We start from the raw sequence: 7,500 nt of genomic DNA, 5'->3' as shown, positions 1-7,500 counted from the left end.
CTTGGGGACCTTAAGAAATGTTTTGGTACCCTTCCCCAGATCTGTGCCTCGACACAAACCTGTCTCGGAGCTCTACGGATAATTCCTTCGACCTCATGTCTTGGTTTTTGCTCTGACATGCACTGTCAATTCTGGGATCTTATATAGACAGGTGTGTGCCTTTCCAAATCATGTCCAATCAATAGAATTTACCACAGGTGCACTCCAATCAAGTTGTAGAAACATCTCAAGGTTGATTAATGGAAACAGGATGCACCTGAGCTCAATTTCGAGTCTCATAGCAAAGGGTTTGAATACTTATGTAAATACGGTGCATTTTTTATATGCAAACATAAACAATAAAACCTGTTTTCGCTTGGTCATCATGGGGTATGTGTGTAGATTGCTGAGAAAAAATATATATTTATTCCATTTTAGAATAAGGCTGTAACGTAACAAAATGTGGAAAAAGTCAAGGAGTCTGAATACTTTCCGAAGGCACTGTATATAACGTAGCTAACCATCTCATCCATACATCACCTCACAACAAAGAACATCCGCAGAAACACACAGGGGCCCCAGCATTTCCTGTTTAGGCTAAGCGCTTGTTTATCGGAACGTGTGTGTGTGTGTGTGTTTATGTGTGTATCTGTGGGAATGGGGGTCGCTCACAAAAAGTCTTAATGACATCATACCCAAACAGCAGAAAGACAAAACATTTCAGCAAAATCCTAAATATTCCATCATTCAAATTTCCTTCTAAGAACAATCTCCAGGATTCCAACATTCTGGAATTCTTCCACTGATTATCTCCCTGCTACAGTCTGGCAGCAGGCAGAACGAGAGAGAGAGAGAGAGCGAGAGAGAGAGAGAGAGAGAGAGAGAGAGAAGAGTAGGAGAGGGAGAGGGAGAGGGAGAGGGAGAGGGAGGAAAGAAGGAAGGGAGGAGAAGTCTTGTTTTAAGAAGTTAGAATCTTGCTGTGCTTGCAGTTCCCCTGTGGCCATGTTTAGTGAGCATTGAGGAATGTGCCTGCTCTGTGTTTCCCCCACTCTCCTTCCTTTAGGAGACAGAGGAGAGGAAAAGGTAGGTACCATTACCGAAAGCTGGGCTAACTCAGATCTGCCTGACAACAGTCTTGGGCCACACACACACTCACACGCCTTCATGCAAAAACGCACACTTTAACGCAAACATCCTACACAAACGCACACAAGCACTTATGCAGACACACACATAAAGACACACAAACATTTTTAGAAGTGTCATTTATACTCAGTATGCCATAAATACTGAAGCTGCACGGTGGCACGCAAATCTATGGAATGAACAGTATGTAGGCCTATGGTATACAGAAATACATATGAGGTCGGGAGAGGAAGAGCTATATTCAGTATACACACAGTATACACAGTATACACACATAGAACTACAAACACACACAGGCACATGCAAAACCACACACACACAACTACACATTGCCTGCATACCAGCACACTACACACACACACATAAAACACACATAGCCTCAGATCTACACACTTAAAGATATACAAATGTACGCACACAAACAGCTAAGGTCACCAGGCCTACCAGGTGTACACCGTGCGGCAGCTGAAGCACACTTGCATTGCACGCAAAGCCCAAAAGCAAACAGCCACCCAACCACCAGTCTCAACACCCACTCAGTCATACTGTGTCCTGTTTAACCTGCTGAGAGAGGGAGGAGAGACAACAAGAAAAAGAAAGCGAGAGATAAATCGAGAGGGCGGGGGACAGAGGGAGAAAGAAAGAAGGGAGAGAGAAACAGAGGGAGAAAGAGAAGGAGAGAGAGACAGGAGGAGAGCAGAGAGACCTAATTCGACATCTCTCCCCCGCCTCCTCTCTTTAATTCTCTCACACACCTGGGATAGTTATCCCTCCTGGAATCAGAGAATTCCCACCAGCAACCAGCAGAACTCGCAATTAAAATACAACTTTATCTAATTAGTTGTCCTTTTTTTCACCATTCCTCCCTCACTTTCTCTCTCTATACCTCCCTCTCTCTACCTCTCTCCCTGCTTTTCTCTCTCTCTCAACCCCCCTCGCCCTCTGTTCTCTCTCTCTCTCCTTCATTCCCCCTCTCTCTTCTCTGTTCCACAGGGGTGTTCAGGATGCTGTAGGATGATGTGAGTGAGACTGAACTTCTAACTATTCCCACGTTTAAAAGCTGAACTAATCAATGAGGACAGGATGCGTGAGACAGTTTCCTCAACGAGCAATGGGGGCTCGCACTCTCACATACTGAGTGTGTGTGTGTGAGAGTGTGTGTGTGTGTTTAACTTGGGGCGAAATACCGTATACTGGTAGGCTTAGGTGGTACACCGTATATACTAGAGGTCGAACGATTATGATTTTTCAACCCCGATACCGATTATTGGAGGACCGAAAAGGCTGATACCGATTAATCGGCCATTTAAAAAAAATGATTTGTAATAATGACAATTACAACAATACTGAATGAACACTTATTTTAACTTAATATAATACATCAATAAAATCAATTTAGCCTCAAATAAATAATGAAACATGTTCAATTTGGTTTAAATAATGCAAAAGCAAAGTGTTGGAGAAGAAAGTAAAAGTGCAATATGTGCTATGTAAGAAAGCTAACGTTTAAGTGCCTTGCTCAGAACATGGGAACATATGAAAGCTGGTGGTTCCTTTTAACATGAGTCTTCAATATTCCCAGGTAAGAAGTTTTAGGTTGTAGTTATTATAGGAATTATAGGACTATTTCTCTATATACGATTTGTATTTCATCTACCTTTGACTATTGGATGTTTTTATAGGCACTTTAGTATTGCCAGTGTAACAGTATAGCTTCCGTCCCTCTCCTTGCTCCTACCTGGGCTCGAACCAGGAACACATCGACAACAGCAACCCTCGAAGCAGCGATACCCATGCAGAGCAAGGGGAACAACTACTCCAAGTCTCAGAGCGAGTGACGTTTGAAACGCTATTAGTGCGCACCCGCTAACTAGCTAGCCATTTCACATCGGTTACACCAGCCTAATCTCGGGAGTTGATAGGCTTGAAGTCATAAACAGCGCAATGCATTGCGAAGAGCTGCTGGCAAAACGCACGAAAGTGCTGTATGAATGAATGCTTACGAGCCTGCTGGTGCCTACCACCGCTCAGTCAGACTGCTCTATCAAATCATAGACTTAATTATAATAAACACACAGAAATACGAGCCTTAGATCATTAATATGGTCAAATCCGGAAACTATCATCTCAAAAACAAAACGTTTTTTTCAGTCAGTGAAATACGGAACCGTTCCGTATTTTATCTAACGGGTGGCATCCCTAAGTCTAAATATTCCTGTTACATTGCACAACCTTCAATGGTATGTCATAATTACATAAAATTCTGGCAAATTAGTTCGCTACGAGCCAGGCAATGAACGCAAGAGCAGTGACACAATTTCATGTTAGCAGGCAATATTGACTAAATATGCAGGTTTAAAAATATATACTTGTGTAGTGATTTTAAAGAAAGGCATTGATGTTTATGGTTAGGTACATTGGTGCAACGACAGTACTTTTTTCGCATATGCGCTTGTTAAATCATCACCCATTTCTCGAAGTAGGCTATGATTCGATGAGAAATTAACAGGCACCGCATCGATTATAGGCAACGCAGGACACGTTAGATAAACTAGTAATATCATCAACCATGTGTAGTTAACTAGTGATTATGTTAAGATTGATAGTTTTTTATAAGATAAGTTTAATGCTAGCTAACAACTTACCTGGCTTCTTGCTGCCCATGCAGGCTCCTCGTGGAGTGCAATGTAAGGCAGGTGGTTAGAGCGTTGGACTAGTAACCAGAAGGTTGCAAAAATGAATCCCCGAATCCCCCCTGAACAAGGCAGTTAACCCCCGTTCCAAGGCCATCATTGAAAATAAGAATGTGTTCTTAATCTGACTTGCCTAGTTAAATAAAGGTGTAAATTTTTGTTTTTTTAAAATAAATAAAAAAATCGGCAAATCGGTGGCCAAAAATACCGATTACCGTTTGTTATGAAAACGTGAAATCGGCCCTATTTAATCGGCCATTCCGATTAATCGGTCGACCTCTAGTATATACCATATACAGGGGTATTTGGAAATAGACACAAGACGGTTTTTCAATTCTGTCAAAACTAAGTATTTTCTAAATGTGAATATTTGTAGCTGCTTTTTTGTTGTTGTTGTAAATACCTGCAGTCAATTGTGCAATACGTTAGGAGGTAAAGAAGATTGCGTTCTTCATTTCACCTGTCACATCATTTTTTATTATGAAGCTTACCGGTAGACCTCAGTCACGTGGTGTCTGTTTACAAGCACACAACGACCAGAGACCGGAGCCTCACTGTTGTGCAGCACGTACACCAGGTGATCTAGTTTCAGTATGGAATTCACAACTTGTTTTGAAGATAGCCCAATTTGGTAAAAGACCCAGTCCATATTATGGCAAGAACAGCTCAAATAAGCAAAGAGAAATGACAGTCCATCATTACTTTAAGACATGAAGGTCAGTCAATACGGAACATTTGAAGAACTTTGAACATTTCTTCAAGTGCAGTCGCAAAAACCATCAAGCGCTATGATGAAACTGGCTCTCATGAGGACCCCTACAGGAAAGGAAGACCCAGAGTTGCCTCTGCTGCAGAGGATAAGTTCATTATGCTTATCAGCCTCAGAAATGTAAGCCCAAATAATTACATCACAGAGTTCAAGTAACAGACACATCTTAACATCAACTATTCAGAGGAGACGGTGTGAATCAGGCCTTCATGGTCGAATCGCTGCAAAGAAACCACTACTAAAGGACACCAATAATAAGAAGAGACTTGCTTGGGCCAAGAAACACGAGCAATGGACATTAGATCGGCGGAAATTTGTTCCAACCGCTGTGTCTTTGTGAGATGCGGTGTGGGTGAACAGATGATCTCCGCATGTATATTTCCCACTGTGAAGCATGGAGGAGGAGGTGTTATGGTGTGGGGCTGCTTTGCTGGTGATACTGTCTGTGATTTATTTAGAATTCAATGCACACTTAACCAGCATGGCTACCACAGCATACTGCAGTGATACGCCATCACATCTGGTTTGCGCTTAGTGGGACTATCATTAGTTTTTCAACAGGACAATGACCCAACACACCTCCAGGCTGTGTAAGGGCTATCTGACCAAGAAGGAGAGTGATGGAGTGCTGCATCAGATGACCTGGCCTCCAAAATCCCCCGACCTCAACTAAATTGAGACAGCTTGGGATGAGTCGGACCGCAGAGTGAAGGAAAAGCAGCCAACAAGTGCTCAGCATATGTGGGAACTCCTTCAAGACTGTTGGAAAAGCATTCCAGGTGAAGCTGGTTGATAGAATACCAAGAGTGTGCAAAGCTGCCATCAAGGCAAAGGATGGCTACTTTGAGGGATATCAAATATAAAATATATTTTCATTTGTTTAACACTTTTTTGGGTTACTACATGATTCCATATGTGTTATTTCATAGTTTTGATGTCTTCACTATTATTCTACAATGTAGAAAATAGTAAAAATAAAGAAAAACCCTTGAATGAGTAGGTGTTCTAAAACTTTTGACCGGTAGTGTATATCGCTATGCTTTTGTGTGTGTGTGTATCTATGCCTATGTAGGCTTGTCGATGCCTCTCTTTCTGTGTGTGTCTGTCAGATGTGGATACAGTTACATATTTAGTAAGTGCCCCGTCCCCCACTAGGCCTGGTTGCTAGGACACCTGTTTAGGGCACGTGCAAAGGCATGGCCGGTCTGTCCTGACCTCTCAACCCTGGCAGAGCGACCTTTGTGACCCGAGGCTTTCATCTGATGACCACTCCCCCTGACCTCTCACCTGCTGCTACGACCAAGGAAGGCTCTGGCTTGCTGACGTGTGTGTGTGTGTGTGTGTGTGTGTGTGTGTGTGTGTGTGTGTGTGTGTGTGTGTGTGTGTGTGTGTGTGTGCGTGCGTGCGTGTAGCCCAATAAAGTGTGTTGGGTGTGTATTTGGATATCTCTGTTAGTGTAGTACGTAACAGTGGATCTATTGAGCTATCTTTGTGTGTGTGTGTGTGTGTGTGTGTGTGTGTGTGTGTGTGTGTGTGTGTGTGTGTGTGTGTGTGTGTGTGTGTGTGTGTGTGTGTGTGTGTGTGTGTTGGTCATGGCTTCTCTAGTGATGGCTCTAAAAGCCCTCCTGTATGGTGGAAGTGGCTTGTTGCTGCTTTGTGCTGCTACTAGAGAGGAGAGATCTAACTGAAAGCATTTCTCAAAATAGAGTTTCTACACACATGATACAAGAGAAAGCACACACACACCCACACACACACAGGAGTGGTGCGCGGGTCAGCTGTTTGTTCACACGCACAGCAATTGATCATAACCCATCCACAACCGCACGACCATATGTGATAAAGTGAAACTCTGAGGTCTGCACACAACCCTAAACAGCTACTATAGAAGATACGCTACAGTCAGAAACAGAGGAATGATTTTTTGACAGGGGGTTCAGGATTTTTCTGCCTGATTTAGATATGTTTCTACTTATAATTTCCGACATTTTGGTAAGTTACTTGCTAGTCAACTTGTCTATAATTAGATGCATGCAGCTTCTCTTCTGTCATTATATGTTGCCCTAGAAGACTAAATAAACCATTGCTCACCAGAATGTCATAAATTGATAGAATGAATGCTTCAATCTAGTTGACATCGGTAAAGCTCTGTCATCTCTGGTTTAGGGACCTTGGAGAAAATGCAATAACCCCAAAAAATGTGAAAGATTTTCTGTGCAAAAGTTCCAAATGACATCAGTTTGACCAGTTGTAAGGAAATAGAAAGCTGTGAAAATGACCCAACATGTTTCTGATAAAATTTCAGTTGGGCTTGGATGCATATTTTATGTGGTTGTAATACTATCAGCTTGTATGATGCTGATAAAGACAGAACCTCTGCAGACGGTCCCTAACTGGGCATATGCATTCAAGATGCCGAAAGAAAGAAATCATTTTTGTTCCCAAGTAAAAATGTTCCCCACACTTTGGTGTATAATTTTACTGCAAGAAATGCTTCATTCTACAGGAGTTAATATTAAGGCTATGTGAGAGGTTATAAGACCAGTGTCCAGATTTCAGTTTCCATTTAACCCATCTGAACAGTAAGCTACAGTTCCCTTGACGTGTCATAGGTCTATTTCAAGTCCCCCGTCTTGTGACTGTCGAATTTGCATAGCACCTCACAATCATCGCACATCACATCACTGCTATCATCCTCTTCTACCACTTAACCAAATCTTTTCCAAACATGACTTTTCTGGCCCTCCCTTCTCTTTATTTTCAATTCTCCATTCACAGCTTTTTCCTTATTGAATTAAACTTCCACAATGTCCTTTTTTCCTCCGTGGATTGACGTTAACATTTTCTGCCTGTTCCCAAAAGCATTATTTGGCAACGTAGTGTAGGCTATTTGGAACGTCCAGTTGAAACCCT

At 42.3% G+C, this 7,500-nt stretch overlaps 1 long non-coding RNA gene across 1 annotated transcript in view; it reads right to left on the bottom strand.

Annotated features, from left to right (window-relative positions):
• The window catches only part of LOC106577774 (uncharacterized), a 49,888-nt gene that overhangs the window by 1,270 nt on the left and 41,118 nt on the right, over positions 1 to 7,500 (bottom strand). The gene's annotated exons all lie outside the window — the stretch shown is intronic.

The sequence above is a fragment of the Salmo salar genome, chromosome ssa18, assembly GCF_905237065.1.
Source record: "Salmo salar chromosome ssa18, Ssal_v3.1, whole genome shotgun sequence".
Taxonomy (NCBI): domain Eukaryota; kingdom Metazoa; phylum Chordata; class Actinopteri; order Salmoniformes; family Salmonidae; genus Salmo; species Salmo salar.
Note: the sequence above shows the minus strand (reverse complement) of the source record. Positions and strands in the feature narration are given on the sequence as shown.